Source organism: Ambystoma mexicanum, chromosome 7q, assembly GCF_040938575.1.
Source record: "Ambystoma mexicanum isolate Mex_15411 chromosome 7q, UKY_AmexF1_1, whole genome shotgun sequence".
Lineage (NCBI taxonomy): Eukaryota > Metazoa > Chordata > Amphibia > Caudata > Ambystomatidae > Ambystoma > Ambystoma mexicanum.
The window spans coordinates 45,090,413-45,111,141 of NC_090941.1; the positions used below are offsets into that span (position 1 = coordinate 45,090,413).

General features: G+C 43.7%; 1 protein-coding gene and 1 long non-coding RNA gene across 4 annotated transcripts in view; one reads left to right on the forward strand and one right to left on the reverse strand.

Moving 5' to 3' along the window:
• LOC138528048 (uncharacterized) overlaps nucleotides 1–15,242 on the reverse strand; it is a 205,444-nt gene extending 190,202 nt beyond the window's left edge. Inside the window, exons 1-2 of the long non-coding RNA XR_011284102.1 lie at nucleotides 15,171–15,242; nucleotides 14,981–15,077 (exon numbers count right to left, since the gene is read on the reverse strand). This is a non-coding gene — a long non-coding RNA (uncharacterized lncRNA). The remainder of the gene's footprint in view (nucleotides 1–14,980; nucleotides 15,078–15,170) is intronic.
• The window catches only part of GPM6B (glycoprotein M6B), a 394,200-nt gene that overhangs the window by 46,296 nt on the left and 327,175 nt on the right, over nucleotides 1–20,729 (forward strand). The gene's annotated exons all lie outside the window — the stretch shown is intronic.

Below are 20,729 nucleotides of genomic sequence, written 5' to 3' on the forward strand. Positions count from 1 at the left end.
TAGATTTGGAATCCAATTGGGGCTATGCATGCATGTAGCGATTTCTAGGGCGTGAATCTAGGTGGTAAGCAATGGACGGATAAACCTAAAAGAATCTAGCGTGGAGGCACAGGCCAAAAGACCTTAAAAAGGGCAGGGGGTAGAACTGGGTAAGTGGGGATGCAATTTGTGGCATCAATAGACGAAAGTGGCACTGACAGTGCCCCCCCCTCCAACAAGAGGATTTTCTCATCTGCCCCATGAAATCCTGGTGGTGCAGCCTCCCTGCCATCCAAAACCTACCAGCTATGTATTACAGGGGCAGAGGAGTGGCCAGAAATGCAACTTCACTTTTTCTTTCTTTGCTTTGGCCACCTCCCACAGTGATTAATTGTGGCCTTGGCAAACAAAGCAGCATGAGCACCTGTGTGATGGAGGGCCATTAATGCCACACACTGCTAGCAAAACACAAAATGACAACCTGCACAGTTCTTCTTGAAAGCCTGGTATTTCAACCTCCCTAAAAGCAGACTTGCGTTACAAACTGAAGCCCTTTTCCAAAACTGCACATCAGCAGTTGATGTAACTTACTGTCTGTTGGGATTTTTTTGTGAGAGAGCAACTTCTGTTCTGTGACCGATTGCCTCAGAAACATAGACAAAGATAGTAGATTTAGGCTGTTCTTTCAGGTTTTGAACAACTGGTATAGGAAGACTGTGAGGGTCATAGTTTTCTTGACTTCCCTGAGGACCCCTCCAACATAGCCCACCCATCCCTATCCCCCAGAATCACCCTGACATACACTAAGGCAAGGTAACCCCTGCTATCAAAGTCTTTCTAATCTTTAGAGGAAACCTAAAGGCCACAGCCTTTTTTTTTGCCTATTTCCCCCTGGGACTTTCTAAGGGATACTTATGGTCTGTTGAACGACCGATGTTACAAGGGGTACTATTCTTATTTTTCCCCTTCTTGCACTCTCTCTCATTGTCGCTCTCCCTCTAACTCGATTGCCACTCTCCTCCCTCCATGATCTTCCTTATTTCCCTGTCTCTCTCTACCTGTACACCTTTCTCCCTTCCCACTCTCCTCATCTCCCTCACTTATGCCACCCTCACACAACCTGCATCTCTATCCTCTCACCTCCCTCTCTCTACCTACACCCCTCTCCTCTCACCCTTAATAACCCCTTTCTACTCCTCTGCCTTCGAAATTACACAGTCTCTGCCAGTCCCACCCCACTACCTTTCTTCTTCTCTTCCCTCCTCCCTCCCTGCTGCTACTCCTACCACCCTTTGCTCTCTCCCCCATCCTGTTACACACCCTCCCTCACTCTCACAACCTTTCTAAACACTTATACCGCTCTATCTCTCACCCCACCTTTCTCTACAAAGGTACCACTCTCACCACAATGCCACAGTCCCCTCAGCGGTCCACTCTACCGTTTGTCAACTGCTTGCTCTCTTGATCCACCACTGCTCAACCTCATCTCACCTGAATGCCTTTCAATTTTGTCTGTACTGGCTGGCTATGCTCGTTCAATACACTTCACGGCTTTCAATGGTCTTCCTGGTCACATGTTCCCCTTGGGCAATCTCTGGCTAAGCTAAGCCTGTTGAGGTTGGGACTTCTCCTGGAAGGCTTAAACAAGGGTTTTAGCCCTTCCTCCTTGTTCAGTGTCCATTTTCAGGGGTGTAGCCTTGTGCTCGGACTGCTTGTTTTCCTTTTTGCTTTCTCCATGCACTGCCTAGTTTAGCTTCCAGTGGGTTTGGGGTGATTTATGTGTCTAACCTGTTCTTCTGCAGTCCCTTCTAATGGTTTTTTGTTGGCCTGCCATTCCCCTAAAGTCTGCCTGTGGTATGGTTGGTTGGGTGTTGGATGTCTTATCTCTCTCTAGCAGGAATAATTCCAGCCCATTCCAATTCTGTTCTTAATTCCATTCCCATGGTTCCAGTCTGGGTTTTCTTGGTTGCGCCCAGGTACATTCTAGGAGTTTGCAGTTCTAAAAAAGACAAGCGACCTCTGGCGGCCGGAAAAGAGGCTAAACCAACTAGTGTTTTCAATTTGTATGAAATGGGAATCATTGGGAAAGGAAAGCAATTGTGCCAGGGAGAAGGTGGCTTGATTTGCGAGCAAATATTTCTTTTCCTGTTCATTAATAAATATATATTCTTTCTACCCACCAGCCTGATTCTTGGCTTCCGGTTAGAGGGCGAGGGACAGAAGTGCTGCAATATGGGTTATAGACAAGGCTAGAGTGAATTCTGCAATTGGTATATTGTTATGGTGCTCTTGATTGGGCAGGGAATTAATTCCCTGCATTGATTGTTGCTGCATAAATATCTCCTTCACCATCGCTTGGGATTAATGTCAAAAGCGCCAGATCAATCAATGACTAATGGTTTCACAAAGATACCTCTGGGGTGGCTATTGCATGACTCATCCTGAAAAGCATGAGACCCTGTTTACAGTTTAAATGCACCCATTAGTTGCAATCACATGTTACATATGGAAACAAGTGTGGCTTATAACATTGGAACCATTCCATGTGCAAACATGAGACTGGGTGTGTTTCGAAATGGAGTCGCTTCTTCGATTTGACACCAAATTTGCATCTCTGTTTTTTAATATTAATAACATGATTAATATTCACCCCAAAACTTAATGTTGCAAATGCAGGTCTCCGTCTTCTAGGACAGATTTAGAAATCCATATGTAGGCCTGTTGTCTAAGAGATGTTCAATCTGAAGGGTCCAGGCTGCTCTTAAAACTGAAAGCATCCTCTCAAAAGTGAGCATGAAATTTCCCCAAAAGAAATGATCTATGGTCTCTAGAACTATTTTCCTGATAAGTCCCAGAGAGGGAAGGATGTGGATTTGGAAGGTGTTATTAAAATACATTGATTTCAATAGCAAATGCACAGTGGCAACTCACTGCCTTTAAATTGAAGTAGGGTGCCATGTCAATCTAACATTTTGAGCTGAATGTGCAATGATACAGATGGCACTTTTATGCCATCTGTGTGCAAGTCTTATACATTAATACCCAAAGTGTTTTCTCAGTAATAGTTAGCATTAAGATGTGATATTACCAGTGAGGGAGGATCACCTGGGTGAGGGGTCTTGGGGAGTGGGACACCTGATGGTGAGACGTGGTAATTCCCTTCCCTGTAACACCTTTACCCCATCCAACCCGGTAGGGTACTTGGGATCTCTACCCCCTCCCCCTTTCCCTTCAAAAACACTTTCACATGGAAAGCGCACTCTGGGAGAAAACTGACTCATACCCGAGCATTGTACCTGACATATCCCACTACAATGGTCAGGCAATTACTGGTAACCACTCACACATGACTTCCATTAAATGTCCCCACATGGAGGAAAAAAGGCAGAGCATGAGAGCACGCTCTCAGCGAGGCAAAACACACAAAAGAATAGCGTTTTCCAGATGGCAGCTGAACAAGGGGAGAAAGATTGTACACTTAGAAGGGTGAGCAAGGAAGGAAATGCCCTTGACCTTTCTGGCAAGAAACCATGACTTTTCTAAATCCCTCATATTAAAGAGCACCAGACTGAAGAATCCTGCATTGTGTGTCGGAGATACCCGGGGCCCTCCTGCATGGCTGATCGAGTAAGGGAGGAGCAGCAGCCACTGTGGTACAATCCTTGGCTCCGAGAACAAAGGAGCGCCAGAGAGATCAACACAGGCAGTAAGTTGGGAGGACCGATGCAAGGCCGGTCTGTGTTGAAGTCAAGGTTGCAAGTGGCAACATTATATTGAGAGCACAAGAACGAAGATTGGTAACGCCTGTGATGAAACGCGAGGAAAGCTTAAACGCTGTTGGATGTTTGAACTCGAAAGAAGAAAGATACAATACCAGTAACAGAGTGGTCCAGCACCGCAAATGTGTTCCTTTTGAAGGTCTCTGTGAGGTATCCAGCCAAGAAGTGGCAGAAAAGAAAGTAAAAGAACGAGAATGAGAATGAAATGAATCTAAGTGGTCCTGCAACGGTTTAAGCAAAATAAATCGTGCAATCAAAAGTCATTGATTCTTGATACTTAGGGGTCCGAGCCTGAACGAGGGAGACAAATTGTGAACATTATGCTAAAAGGGGGTCCAAACCTGAAGGTTGGAGATCCAATGTGAGCAGTGCACCTGAGAACTTTGCGAATGTGAAAATCCTGATAAGAAGGGAACTTTTGGTGCTTGTTTTGTTACATCAGGCCCTCTACAATAAGAGTCCTCTTATTTGGAAAGAGATTTTGACACAGAAGGCCCTGATACCTATGCTTTGCACTAGATACTTGTGTCACTGAAGCCATGGTGTGTGCGAAGCTTGAGTGTGCCGCCTTGTCCCATACTGAAAACCTGGGGAAGGGAAGCCAACTGCTCCACTATCCTGACATATTTATTGAACACTTTTCTTTTTGCATGCATTGTTGTCCCACACAATTTGTATTTAGAAGTAAGGATTGGCAAGAGGTTTATTAGTATAGGCCCTTTTTATTTTGACAAAGACTCCACTAGGACTGCGTTATTATCATTTGATGGTCGTAGCTTGCATCCATCCTTAGATTTAGGAAGGAAGGCATGTTCTTAAACAGTGAAGACACACACATGATAACAGTACAAGGGCCATACAACCAACCCATTGAAGTTCAATAAACGCACTTGAACTGTGATCATGTGTGTTTTTCTTCACTGTTTGATACCATGCCTTCCTTACAGTCTGTTGTGGTTTATTGTGCAGTCACAATCCAGTCCGGGAACTCCTTCCACCAGAATTAATATGGCGCCCAACAAATCACTGAGTTTTTAGTTCGTTCACTATGGTGAGGCCTTCAACCCGTCTCGCACACAACCTCAACAAATGCCCAGTGCCACATGGACTAGGAACCGGGCCGGTGTCTATTAAACAAATATTTATTTATTTAACCAACAGATTACAGTAGCCACCAATGTTGTGACAACACAGACAAAATATCCTTTTTAGTAGACTACTACCACAAAGGTGACACCTGACTATGCAGTGGCAATAGCTACCTTTTACGCCCCCCCCCCCCCACAATACAAGCAGAGAACAGTTCAAAGCACACCCGGAAAATGTATGCAACCAGACAAGAAAGTGATACTTTTGTTCCAGCAACCCTCACCCTCAAAACATCACTTTTACTTGATTTCTTTGAATGGAAGGCAGTGGCAGTGAGTGGGGAACACGAGGGAAAAGTGGATTTAGGAATTGTGGGTCACAGAACCAATAGGGAAGAAAGAAATGCAAAGGGACAAATTAATTTTGCTACACCTGATAATAACACACAGGGCTTTTAGGATTATGGTCAGAACAGAATGGGAAAATCGGTTTTCAGTTATCTAACACAGTTGCAATGGGAAATTCATTTTGCAGAGCACAATTGAAACACAGGGACAAATTTGGTTTGCAGATCACAATGGGATTTCTTTTGGGCAACTCTATAACTATACCAGCTCACAATACACTGGGAAAAGAGGGTTGGGTTTGAATGCCAACAATATTGATCCTATGAAAAAAATGGGGAAATTAATTGATTTACTTTGATAAATATGCTAAGGATCTACAAGGACCAACAGAGGATTTTTCAATGGGGAAATAACTAAATACACAGGCAAACAGGATTTTTCAATGGGGAAATGACTAAGACAATGCTGAAAGAATACAGGGCACATACAATCTATGGTCTGGGGTCTTTCTACTTACAGGAATGTTCAGAGAGCATCAGAGCACACTGTTGGGGACAGCCAAAAGGGATCAGTAAAAGGCCTTCGCTCCTGGCTCCAAGGGTCCAAATCAGTTTCTGTCTCCTGGCTCCACTGCAAGTTATGCCCCTCGCTGCTGGGATTTCACGCCAGATTTTGACAGCAGGTCACCTCATGGGATTAGTGGCAAGAGTCCTGCTCTGAGGCAATTTAGCTTAGTTATAGGGCAGATTACATCACTAATGTGTCATGATTCTCGTGAAAGGGATTGGCTAGCCTCCACTACCCCATCCCTGTGTGCTGATAGGACAAGGGAATAGGGGAGTGTTTTGGGACACCAGGGGAGGAGACCACTTCATCATCTCACTTCAACAGGTGGGCTTGGTCTGGTTTGGGGACATAGAAATCTCACTACATGACAAGTGCCCTTAATCTCCACAATTTAATATATATGAATACATTTTTGACAACTATATTTTACTGTGAGTCAAATGACAATACTCTGAAGTCGGTATGTCATTCCTATGCAGAGCTACAGTTTTTCTTCATTTACTCTGGAGCCAGATCATTGAAAAAATGGCCCTTTATGGGTGTCATCCTAATCATAATTTACATGCTTTATCAAGTTTTCACATCCCTGGTAAACACAAGGAGGCCCAAATCACATTTTCATGAATAACTTTACTTGTGTGTATCCCACACCCTGTCATCTTTCCAGAAGTCCTACAAGGACTATTGTGTGATATATATTGCCAATTGTGATAAAAATGTGATTCTCTCATTTAAAAGCAATGGAGCAGTTTCTATTCTGTGCAACTCTGGCCCCCACCTTTGCTAAAGTTTCAGTTTCCCTGTTCATGCCTGTGACATCAAGAGAGGGATCTGTGTTTACATTAGCTCAGCCCTTCAAGAGCTAATGACCACTAATGCACTTTCTGTGTGAGGTGTGTGACCTGGGGTCACAAATGCTGTAGAACAGACCCACTCTTATCAGGTCCACTGCAAATTTGTTCTCAAAAGTATTTAAGATTGTATTTTTAAGGGAAGGCACCGAGGTTTGAAGTTGCAGGCTTAGATCTCCAGGACAACAGGGACCCTGGAATGCAGTTGCACATCTTGAACAAAATGGCAGGCAGCACAAAGCCTTTCAAACTCAGACGCAAATTGCCTTTTAACTCGCATTTTACTTCTAAATAAACTTTTAGAAAGCACACAGTTATAGCATATATAAGTGTCACTACAAAGTTTTCCCTTGCATACAGCTATTAAATGAGAGCATTATAATCACACTTTAGTGGTGTTGGTGAACATTTTGCTTTGCAGATTGTCACTTTGGAGAAAAAACAAAATTACATTTTATGTATTTCACGCAAGAAAGGAACTCCCTTTTACTGCAGCTGCTTGAACCCAGTTCAGCGTCCCATTTATAGATTCAGTGCACTGCTGTTTCACATGTGATGGGCTCATGATAGAAACCAAGTTCACATTTTGATAGTCTTGCAAATATTTTGCTGAAAATATTATTAGTCTTGGAGGGAAAAACGAAATGACATGCTTTTATTTATTTGCCATGCTAAGTGCTTCGTTTCGCTACGGTGGCTTGAAACACAATTCTGGCATTTCACTTAAGATGCTGGGTACTGCTGTTTCTGGGAATGTCATTGCAGCTCTCCAAGAATTTGTCATACATTTCCACGTGTCTTTCCTTCATGTGATGTTTTGCGCACATTTTAGTATCTTTTTGCATCTGAAAGTTTTTAGGCCCAATGTCTCCTTTTATTATTTTGGTTCCATAGGCCTTATGCTGGACATCATCTCTGTACAGGCCTGGGAATTTGGTGACTCTGCCTCTTTATTTCTCGCATCCAGGGGGCATTTCACCCCACAAGTCATTTTAGCCAAGTCAAACATGCCACATCACCACCGAGGAGCCATCAATGGAAGTTCACCTCCAGTTCAGAGACACATGAGCAAAGCATTGTGGGTATGCACATTAACCCAAATTCAAGCCTTTTGCTCCAGAAAATGGCCTTTGCCTTACAGGCCACTGCTATTCTATACATGGCTTAATCAACCCAAGAAAGGCTGTTAACAGATCTATAGACGGTGCATATCTGGTTTCACCCTTCAGTATAGTCTGATAACTTTGTGGTTAAGCATTGGGCATGTTTAGCATAAACCAGCAAAGTTATGGTGGGTTTAAACAGTTTTGTGTGGAGGTGATTTTGGAGCAGGTGAGATATTGCTTAGTGGGTGCAAGTGGTACTCTGTTGGATGTGTGTGTGAAAGAAAAGCAATTAGGAAAGAGAGTGTAGGGTGTAAATGTGAGGGTGAAAGAGGGGCATCTTAGAAGTTGGGGTGTAGTAGTGGTGTGGAAAGTAGTAACCGCAAAAGGTGGATGCAAGACTTAGAAGGAATGAGAGCTGTTGGAGGCACATGGGAGAAGACAACAGGGAGTATGAGTTGAGGTGGGTGAAGTTGGAAGGAAGAAAGTGGTAAGAGGGAAGCATCAGAGAGGGTGTATAGTATGTGGATGTGACAGGACCAAACTTGGCAGTGTGTCTGAAAAGCACACCCCCATTATCCCTTTTAGTCAACCTATTGAGATAGTGTAGGATCAGTCTAGGAAGCCCTGTTAGGGAGAATTCTCATTTATGGCTAATTTCCCTCACCTAGTGAGTCCCCCAGCAGCTTTGCTGGACTTCTGAAGTTTATTTTCTTTCACTTGGTAAGAGTGTGAGCTTTTCCCCCACACTTACCCATGTTTTGCCATGTGTCTTTTGCCTATTCTTGTGATTGTGAACTCTGGAGTACACCACTTCAGTAGTCCCCTTCTTTTGTGTGTTACACAGCACCTTCAGTGCAGTGACACAGGGTTGTCTTTTAGACTTCTCACCGACTCCATTTCTGGGGCTGACTACAGTCCCCCAGAAAAGGGTAAAGTTGCCATTAACTTAACTTAGTCATTTAACCACAGATCCAGTACACCATATCTTACATGGAGTACTGGAAAGGGTTACTCCATATCCCCTTTTATCTGTACCTCCAAGAGCATTGTTTCGCTCTTTTAACATTTAGACTTGGCTGGTGGCAGTGGTGTCTACCCTAACTTTTCTACCGCGATTAAATTAGATAAACGTGGTATTGTTTTATGCTATTATATTAGCCTCAAACTTAAACCCGCTTGACCAAATACTTTTTCTTTTGGCTCTGGTCGGGTTTATTCACCATTTCTTTTTGTTAAAGTCCTTCTTGTGTTTTACTTTGCGCGGCAAACCAGGTTTGCCTTCTTTGTTCACTGTCTTTTGGCGGGCTTCTACTCAGAAGCCCTCCTCCAGGCGCCTGGGTGTCTAGGTGGGCTGAATGTGAGGGAGGGGTGTAGTCACCCACTGCACAGGGTATCCTAGGAAACCCAAGTCGCACTTTGCCATGATTGGCTGAGGTGGTTGTCCGGGCCTGACAACCCCCCTGCTGCGTGATTGACAGCCAGGCTGTGTGAATGGGGGATTTTTGCATAAAAGGCAGGTCTCTTGGGCTAGAAGTCAGAGTCGCCACTGGAACTACAAGGAACCACAGAGAAGTTGAGAAGAAGACGGCTGCTGCAACTACCCCGTCCCGTTGAAGCCCTGCTGCATTCCTGAGCTATCTACCCTTCGACGACCAGAGAAGATCCAGTCCGGAGCCTTCTTCCCTTGAGCTTGGTGGGGATAACCAGCTCATCTTCCACAGCCAAGAGATCCTCTTCTTGGTCGAAATCGCTGCACACTGCTGTAGTGGTCCGGATATCCATCTGAAAAGCCTCTCCCGTTTTTAAGGAGCACACCTTTTATTCATCATCACTGCTGCCAGCTTCATCCCTGGGTGGTGCAGACCCCTCCAGACATCCTCCTTCGCACCGAAGCTCCAGGAACCGTGGGTCTGCAGGAAACCAACAGGAACAACTGCCAGGGCACCAGCTTCTCCATTGAATAAGGTACTGTGTTCTGCTTGGGGAATTGGGGTGAATCCCTTTTCTTCATCTCCAAGGCTTGCCCTTGTCTTCCCTCCTTCTTATAACTTTTGCTTCCTCTGTTGACAATATCTAAGTACTCCTGGCAACGTTGAATCTCGAACTGTCTGACTGTGTGATCCTCGACAACAGGAACCCGGTTCCACTTGACATTGACTCCGGCCTATTGACTCTTGAATTTCCGTCAAATAGTGTTCTCTGATTCTGTCTGCCTTGACAAAAGTATTGCCTATGATTTCTGCCCCCAACTCTCTCTGGTTAACCCAGGTGCTAAGTGTGTTTTTGCTCCGGCAACAATTCTTGCCGCGGATACGCGTTTATTTAGTAATACCGAACTGTCATTACTGTCAAAGTGATTGCAAGTGTATTCCCGGTAATGTCTTTTGTTTCACAACACTGCTCCGTTAAAACACAGGGTACTTACCTTGAGTTAGAGTGTACCAAAGTGAATTAGTTGGTTGTAGTATATTTTACATGTGGTTTTGAAGTAATAGAAGTGTTGTGTTTATAACAAATGGTTTAAAAATAAATGTTCTTATATTTTTCTACCTGAAACCTTGAGTCAGTGTTTGCTTGAGTCACAGTAATTGTGGTCCCTTTGTGTAATCGCTGCTACTGCTCATATACACTTGAGATAGGCCTGGCTGCTCCACTACTGCTACCACCTTAACATAGTAGTACAGGCTTGTACCAAAGGTAAAACTTGTATTGCCACCTGTAGTCTTAATTGTGTGTAGTGGTCCCTAAGGGCAATGCTTTGAATGAATCATCAAAACGATTAATGCTCGGGGCAGCCTTACATAGCGCCATTGTGTAACTGGTCTGCGCCAACACACCAGCCTTGCAAACCAGTCTTGGCTCCGCCCCCTATCAGTGGTATGCAAGGGTGCCCTGAGAAATGCTAGTTTGCATGATTAATTTACAACCTTCAATTCGACACCTTTAACTTGTGGTGGAAAGCAGTGTCATTAAAAAAAGGGGGGTTAGTCCTGTGGTGCCACTGCTCATCACCTCATCCCAGTCCACATGTGTGCCATACGGTTTGCTTGCCCAAGTAAATATAAAAATGGGCTTGCCTGATTATGCCAGCATCAACTTTTGTACGCTTGAACATTCCTGAAATGCTGAACTACCTACCACAGCTAGTTGAGTATGGCACGCGGGTCTGGATGTGTCAGGCCTAGCAGCGTGTGATGGGGTGGCAGGGGCTCTCTGTGCTCAGTCTGCTGCTGACCCCACCCCATGGTCTCGCCCACAATGGGCCGCAATCCGCACCGAGAAATGGCCGTCCTTAAAACACGTTTTGATTGATGTGGTTCCCATGCTACTGCCTATTGGGCAGACAAGTAGCAGTAGCTATAGCCGTGTTTGCTGGCGGACTTTGCATTTGAAGCTAATGTCCTGTGTATTGTCCCGCCGCTGTTTCGTAATGCGCAGCTTTATCTGCCTTGAGTGGAGGCGGGTGTGGCCGCTTGAGTTCGGTCCTGCAGCGAGGCCGATTCACGTGTCTGCGGTTCCGCTTGCCACTGAGGGTTGCATATGTAAAGCTGCCATTGCCTGGGTGGGCGCTTGCTGTTTCTACACATGGATTCGGCGCACTCGCTCGCACAGTCTGATCTTCCCATCGTTGCAACAGCGTGCTGTGGTGGAGGACAGTCCGTGGGTCTTCTGCAGGCGCCAGCATGCCCCCCCCCCCCACCCCACCACCCGTACGACTTTTTTCCCACGCATACTATAATAAACCTCGCTTTCTTGCCTGTGAGCACAGTCCGCTCCTCCTTAAGCGGCTGTAATGGTTGCTATAACAACCAAGCAAAAGCTGGAGGATGCCGTGTTGCTCTCCCTCTTCCGATTCTAAGATCAGCATTGTTTCCAGATTCAGCTTTAGATGTAGATTGATGAATGTTAACGCCCACCAAGCAGCTCTGTAGCAACGATGTCGCCCCCGAATGAGGCAGACTGTGTGGGTATGCAAATTCACGCTGGAACATGTTGGCTTCCAAGGAAACCAGTATAGCACCAAAATCTTACAGAATGTCAAAAGAAATCTGCAGGGATAGGGACGTTTTAGCAGTGCTTAATTTGTAAAATAAGTGCCTGGGCCCAAATATTTTCTAGCACTCGCACTGTTGCTGCCACCACCCATTCTGCCCACCACATTGTCGACATATTTGATATGATATGATAGGTTATTTATAACACGCTTAATACACAGAGGTTTCGAAGCGCGGCCCCAGGGATCGAACCTGTGGTGCTCTGTCGTCTTGCTTCATAATTAAAGCATAGTTGCCAACATGATCCATTCCAATCTGTAGGTGCTTATACAGTCCTGTTTTTTTTTCTTTGCATTCTGGGATTTGTAGTCTGTTTTTATAATGGGAAAAGTGGAACTACAAATCCCAGAATACAAAGAAAAAAACAGGATTGGATGAGCACCTACAGAATAGAATTGATCATGTTGGCAACTATATTAAAGTGAGTCTCAGACAATAAGTGCCAGGGCTCAAAATCAAGTGCCAGGACTGACCCTTGCAAACAACCCCACAAATTAAGCACTGCTTTTTAGCCAAAATCGGCAATGTTTCAAGAATGTCGAACAACCAGATACCTTTTGCTTGAGGTGCATATCCATATAGCCTGCTATGAGGATCTTTTTAGAATACAGGCAGGTTGCGCTTGCCAGCTCGGAGCTTCTAGATCCGCAGTCTTGCAGTCCATTTCAACACCTTATCGCCACCACCTTGAATAGTTTCTTTATATCACCAGCCACACAAGTACAAAAGATGTGCAATGTTCTAAAGCTTTTATACTGTGCCAGGCACTCTGTGTTCTTGCAGTGCTGGTATGTTGTCCGACAAATTGGCGTAATGTTGTCCCAGCTGGTCGGTCTAGGAAGGGGGCAACATTTGTATTCACAAATAACTCTGCAGTTCTTGATGAACAGCTCACTTGACTAACTGTAGCTGTTTTACCCTCCTATCATTTCATCCTTCATTTCTGAAATGTAGTTTTAATCCATAACCCAATATGGATACTGAAAATGTTCGTATTATTTTTAATTGCCTTATACCGAGCACCGTTACCATGAGCATGGTCTCCAGGCACCCACGTGGCTCTGTAAAGAGGGGGGGTTGGTGAGGGAAGAGGGCTAGGATAGAGGTTGTGCTCTTCTGTTGATGCTTGCAGAACCAGGAGAAACTGGCGTCTGTGCGTGTTGGCTTCCTAAGTGAGTTTTGATTGTGTGCACTGGCTTGCTGTATCCGAAGGGGTAAGGCCTAGTGTCTTGAATGGTTTGTTGTATGCAAATGTTTGTTATTTTGGATGTGTGTTTTGTGTGTTTCGTGTGTAGTTTGGTTGGCTTCTGGGGCAGATGTGGTACTTGCGAGGTATGTGGGAGGAGAGCAGGCGCAGGGGCGATTTGCACATTGGCTACCCTCAAAGTTCTTCAGAGTGCAATGCGTTGGTTACCTTTCTCAATTCTTCTAAGTGCAGCACGTTGACTGCCCACATGCATTGTTCTAAGTGCAATGCATTGGCTACTCTCATGAATTCATCTAAATGTAACACATTGGTTACCCTGATTATCCATCCAAGTGCAATACATTGGCTACCCTCATAGATTCTTCTGTGTGCAATACATTGGCGGTATTTGTAATGCAATCTCTTGTAATCATTTGGATGTTCCATAATGCGTTGGTGATCTTGCTGCCAAGACTCTTGGTAAAATATGGAGGTGGGAGTGTTTTAATGGTTGCTTTTGGAAGTTTAAAAGTGCAAGTTCTCATTCTTGATTCTATATTTTAATGCAAAAATTCTATTTCAATTGTAAGACCTTGGTATTTTCGTTGCACTCTGTGTTTTTCAGCTAGCAATTCCCGAAAATAAAAAACACGTATTTTTATTTGTAAGGCCCTTATCAGAGTAGACCCCAAAGTAGTAGTGTTTTGTGGCACATGCCACTTCTACAGCCACCTCGGCCAGCGGTGTGGTTGGCCGCGACAGATAAGACGCCTGCGTGCCTGTTACTCACTGTGGATTTGTGTTGCCAGCATTGGCCTGATTATGGGGAGTAAAATGGCCACCTACACCAAGAACGCTCTTGACGGCCTTGTTCTGAGCCAAATGAATGTTCAACTCTAGAGAATACATTCGCTCTCCAACGTGTTGCTTGCTTTTCGGACTCATTGGCATAATGTAACCACTGATACAGAAGAGTTGTGAGCAAAAGGTTTTCCTCAATTATTTGTACAGGGGGCTATGGTCTGTGAGGAGGGGTGCATCAAACAATGTGAGTCCAGTGACCACTAGCTACCCACCTCTACCACACCTCAAAAGGACTGCTTATCACAGAACATCAAAGTATGTCTGTCACCACGATGAGAGAAGTATATTTAACATATTTTAATCATTATTTTCTCAACACATAACAATAAAAGTTTTTAAAAAAAAAACCATAACAACGTTCATCATTAGCAAAGAACAACGATGGAAAAAGAGAGAAAGACCATTTCGTATATAACATCTGTTATAAATACCAATTGATTTGCAGTTGCTAAACATTCATTGGTTTGTGTGATGTTAGTAGTGATGTGACTTGTTCACAATACAATTATACGTCAGCATGGTATAATGGCGTCTACAATCTAATGTGTTTCTGGGGCAAAGGACAACCCTGTTGCAGTCTAAAGCTCATCAGAGGTGTCTTGAGACCCGTCTTCAGGACGCAGTAGGTTAAAGTGTAGGTTACACTGGCATCAGGGCGCCTGTGTGTCAGTCTAGTAACCTGAGAGGTAAAGAAAAACACATAAAAGGATTCTTACTACAAATTTGATCAAAAAGTGGTGTCATTATAATTTATGCAAAAGCAGGAGCCTATTTGCTAACCTTGTGCTGGTTTCTGAGGGTGTGGTGGGCAAGGCGATTGCGTTTGTCAATCTTGTTCTGGCGGCTAACAAAATCCGTCCAAGGAACATAGGCTGTGAATCAATACACAGAATTTGTGTGTCAAAATGTACTCCTCAAGTGGTGGCAGATATGCTCATATATACAAAAATGTATATTTAGCTTTTTGGTGTATGCATCAATCAGGCTTTTTCGATCCCGTGTTGGGTGTATGTCTTGCGCATGAGTGGTGGAGTGATCAGCACACTACATGTCCCACAGTGCTGCTGTACATCTATAGGAGTTAAAGGGCATGTCATACATACGAGTTTGTTATATTTCTTGTAAAACTCCAGATACTGAAAAGGGGGCCCACTTACTTAGCCACTGCCGTGAGTTTCCCAAATGTTGTCTGGGTTATTGTTCGTCCTATTCGAAGTTGTCAGTTCGCCTCACGTCTACATTTGGAGTGGATTCCTGCAAGGGTACATAAGAGCGGGGGACCAATCAGCCCTCTATGCATTTAGGGATGATCATATATTTGATTTCATCCTGTTATGTCCCGCTTACCTTGTGTAACGAAGTGGGCGATGGAAAGGAGCCGCTGGAAAATGCTGCTTCCGTCGCGCGGTTCCGCTCGTTAGTGCAAGCCTTGCATTCACATTCGGGAACGACTGTCAGCGGTATTGTAATCACAGTATTGAGAGCGAAGAAGGACGATTTCTCGCTGGTAAACCCTGCGGCCATTTTATAGTGGAAAGGTGTGTTTATTGGAAACACTTAATGTCATCAAGCCCGAAGATGAGCAGGGAGGCAAACGCTCACATAGTGGTGATTATGAACACCTTAATGGGATCAATTACATATAGGGCGCCCCAAAGTGATTAAGCAACACTGATATTTACTTGAGTCAACGTGACAGGTACATAAGTGAACCTGATGTCCCATGTTTACTGGTTCATCGTATATGATTCAAAAAGTCATCATACATTATGCTGGTGAAAACTGTATGCTCCTAAGCGTCCAGCGGGGTCCCTCTTGACTCATATAGCTGTTGCCTAAAACTATGGGGTCCGGGTGTCATCCCCTGTTGGTAAGTGGGCAGTAGTACCCCAAGTGAGTGTATTGATCATTAATGGATAAACAGATTCCATTCTACGGCAATGTTTAGGCCAGATCGGTCTGTATTAAGATTATAAATCCATTTTTGTTCCAATTTTTTAAGGGACAAGTCTCTGTTGCCCCCTCGTGGATGGGCTTTGGTAGTTTGTATCACAAACCAGAACATCTCTTCACAGGTGTGTTTGGCCTCTAGATAGGGGGGCCACGAGTGGTTTGTCCAGGATGCCGTTACGAATGGCTGAACAGTGTTCACCAATTCGCACTTTGACGGGCCTGATAGTTTTGCCTATATACATGAGTCCACATGGGCATTTTATCCCATAAATGACCCATTTAGTGAGGCAGTTTGAAAAAGATCGGTATTTCCACAGGCGACCATTTAGGTCAATTTGTTTCAGGTTTTTGGTCAAGTGACAAACTGAACATTGTCCACATGCATAATGTCCACTCACTAGTGGTAAACCCCATAGTGTGGGCTGAGTTGGTGTCTCTGTTATTTGTCGGGTAGGTATGTACCAATTTATCTCGAAGATTTGGCCTACTTTTAAATGCAAATCTTGGACATTTCGGTTGGAAATCTTCGGTTTGGACAGTTTTCCAATTTTTTTGTATCACCCTAATTAGGTCGTTACTCAGAGGAGAAAAAGATGAGACACACGTGATTCTTTCATCTTGTGGTTTTTTATATTTCTGTAAGATGACTTCACGATTAGCATTTCGTGCTCTTTTCATAGAACTTTTTATAATTTTTCTTGGATATTGTCTGTGTCGTAGTTTTTCACTCAGTGCCTGTCTGATGGTCTTAAAGTCAGCAATTTCGCTGCAATTCTGTCGAATTCTAAGGAATTGTCCATAGGGGAGGTTTTCCCGTAAGCTAGCTGGGTGGAAACTGTTAAAGAGTAGTAGTGTGTGTTTATCTGTGGGCTTCTTAAATAGTGTCGTCCCCATGTGGTCATCCTTTTTGAAGATTTTCAAATCGAGGAAAGCTATGCTTTCACTACTATGGGACATAGTGAATTTAATGGTAGGAGTTTGTCTGTTCAACCATTCAAGAAAGCATTCAAGCTGAGCATAACTGCCGTGCCAGAGCATAAAGACATCATCAATATAACGGTGCCAAGAGGTGATGTGCTCATGGAAAGGGTTGGTCACCGTATAGATAAAGTTGGCTTCCTTCATAAAAGTCCATATACAAGTTCTCCAGATCTGGTGCGAATGTGGCCCCCATTGATGTACCTTGTCTTTGTTGAAAGAAAGTTTGATTACATAGGAAGAAGTTTTTTGTCAGTGCCAGCCTAATGCATTCAATGATAAAGTTAGAGGGTACTGTAAGATCAATCCTTTTCTCATGATATTGGTGCAGAACTTCTATACAATGGTCCTGTGGAATGTTAGTATATATTGATTCAACATCTAGGGTGACAAGTATATCATTGGCCTCTAGATGTAAACTGGCAATGGTGTGTATCATAGCTGTTGTATCTTGTATATACGATTTCATCTTTGACACAAATGGTCTCAAGAGTCAGCATAGATGGAAAGGGGCTCTAACAACAATCCTATTGCTGATACAATAGGGCGGCCTGGAGCAATGGTCGCATTCTTATGCATTTTAGGTAACAAATAGAAGGCCGGAATGGTTGGACTGGGTTTGGTCAAGAACATAAATTCATCTTTGCAGATCCACTTCTGGTCATGTGCATGATTCATGAGGCTCATGATTTCCTCCGTCAGTCCAGCGGTCGGGTTTCCTGTTAATCTGTGGTACTGCAACTGGTTTCCCAGTTGTTTATCAATTTCAGTGTTATATGCGTTCACATCCCACAGCACGATTCCCCCACCTTTATCGGCAGGTTTTATTACAAATAAATTGTTGTTTTCAAGATCTCTGTGCTTTGCGTTCTGCCCCTGTGAGATTATCCTTTTGTTTATTTTTCTTTTTAAAAGAGATGGTCGAGTTCTCTTATCACTTTGTTTTCAAAGGTCAAAATTTCAGGGGAAATCATGGCTGATATGGGTGTGAAAGAAGAGGGAGATTTTAATCCTGATAGATTATCCTCTCTGGTGGGCCCCTCCTTTGGATTGCGGAAGAAATACTCGAGCCTTATCAATTTGAAGAAGTTTCTCATTTCTGTTTCTGTAGTGAATTTATCTGCAATTTTTGTGGGTACAAAAGAGAGTCCCTTGCTTAGCACACTATGTCCCATAGTAGTGAAAGCATAGCTTTCCTCGATTTGAAAATCTTCGAAAAGGATGACCACTTGGGGACGACACTATTTAAGAAGCCCACAGATAAAAACACACTACTACTCTTTAACAGTTTCCACCCAGCTAGCTTACGGGAAAACCTCCCCTATGGACAATTCCTTAGAATTCGACGGAATTGCAGCGAAATTGCTGACTTTAAGACCAACAGCTAGGCACTGAGTGAAAAACTACGACACAGACCATATCCAAGAAAAATTATAAAAAATCTATGAAAAGAGCACAAAATGCTAATCGTGAAGTCCTCTTACAGAAATATAAAAAACCACAAGATGAAAGAATCACGTGTGTCTCATCTTTTTCTCCTCTGAGCAACGACCTAAGAAGGGTGATACTAAAAAATTGGAAAACTGTCCAAACCGAAGATTTCCAACCGAAATGTCCAAGATTTGCATTTAAACGTATGCCAAATCTTCGAGATAAATTGGTACATACCTACCCGACAAATAACAAAGAGACACCAACTCAGCCCACACTATGGGGTTTACCACCAGTGAGTGGACATTATGCATGTGGACGATGTTCAGTTTGCCACTTGACCAAAAACCTGAAACAAATTGACCTAAATGGTCGCCTGTGGAAATACCGATCTTTTTCAAACTGCCTCACTAAATGGGTCATTTATGGGATAAAATGCCCATGTGGACTCATGTATATAGGCAAAACTATCAGACCCGTCAAAGTGCGAATTGGTGAACACCGTTCAGCCATTCGTAACGGCATCCTGGACAAACCACTTGTGGCCCACTATCTAGAGGCCAAACACACCTGTGAAGAGATGTTCTGGTTTGTGATACAAACTACCAAAGCCCATCCACGAGGGGGCAACAGAGACTTGTCCCTTTAAAAAATAGGAACAAAAATGGATTTATAATCTTAATACAGTCCGATCTGGCCTAAACATTGCCGTAGAATGGAATCGGTTTATCCATTAATGATCAATACACTCACTTGGGGCACTACTGCCCACTTACCAACAGGGGATGACACGCTGAACACATAGTTTTAGGCAACAGCTATATGAGTCGTGAGGGACCCCGCTGGACGCTTAGGAGCATACAGTTTTCACCAGCATAATGTATGATGACTTTTTGAATCATATACGATGAACCAGTAAACATGGGACATCGGGTTCACTTCTGTACCTGTCACGTTGACTCAAGTAAATATCAGTGTTGCTTAATCACTTTGGGGCGCCCTATATGTAATTTATCCCATTAAGGTGTTCATAATCACCACTATGAGAGCGTTTGCCTCCCTGCTCATCTTCGGGCTTGATGACATTAAGTGTTTCCAATAAACACACCTTTCCACTCTAAAATGGCAGCTGGGTTTACCAGCGAGAAATCGTCCTTCTTCGCTCTCAATACTGCGATTACAATACCGCCGACAGTCGTTCCCGAATGTGAACGCGAGGCTTGCACTAACCAGCGGCTCTTTTCCATCTCCCACTTCGTTACACAAGGTAAGCGGGACATAACGGGATGAAATCAAATATATGATCATCCCTAAATGCATAGAGGGCTGATTGGTCCCCCGCTCTTATGTACCCTTGCAGGAATCCACTCCAAATGTAGACGTGAGGCGAACTGACAACTTCGAATAGGACGAACAATAACCCAGACAACATTTGGGAAACTCACGGCAGTGGCTAAGTAAGTGGGCCCCCTTTCTAGTATCTGGAGTTTTACAAGAAATATAACAAACTCGTATGTATGACATGCCCTTTAACTCCTATAGATGTCCAGCAGCACTGTGGGACATGTAGTGTGCTGATCACTCCACCACTCATGCGCAAGACATACACCCAACACGGGATCGAAAAAGCCTGTTTGATGCATACACCAAAAAGGTAAATATACATTTTTGTATATATGAGCATATATGCCACCACTTGAGGAGTACATTTTGACTCACAAATTCTGTGTATTGATTCACAGCCTATATTCCTTGGACGGATTTTGTTAGCCGTCAGAACAAGATTGACAAACGCAATCGCCTCGCCCACCACACCCTCAGAAACCATCACAAGGTTAGCAAATAGGCTCCTGCTTTTGCATAAATTATAATGACACCACTTTTTGATCAAAATTGTAGTAAAAATCCTTTTATGTGTGTTTATTTACCTCTCAGGTTACTAGACTGACACACAGGCTCCCTGATGCCAGTGTAACCTACACTTTAACCTACTGCGTCCTGAAGACGGGTCTCGGGACACCTCTGATGAGCTTTAGACTGCAACAGGGTTGTCCTTTGCCCCAGAAACAAATCAGATTGTAGACGCCATTATACCATGCTGACGTATAATTGTATTGTGAACAAGTCACATCACTACTAACATCACACAAACCAATGAATGTTTAGCAACTGCAAATCAATTGGTATTTATAACAGATGTTATATACAAAATGGTCTTTCTCTCTTTTTCCATCGTTGTTCTTTGCTAATGATGAACGCTGTTATGGTTTTTTTTTAAATCTTTTATTGTTATATGTTGAGAAAATAATGATTAAAATATGTTAAATATACTTCTCTGATCGTGGTGACAGACATACTTTGATGTTCTGTGATAAGCAGTCCTTTTGAGGTGTGGTAGAGGTGGGTAGCTAGTGGTCACTGGACTCACATTGTGTAGTGTAACCACTGCCATTCATAGTGCAGAACGGACCAATGCAGGTAGTGGTGGTAAAGAGGATAGCTCAGCAGCAAGGTGCTCGCCTTGGAAACAAGACGACACGAAGC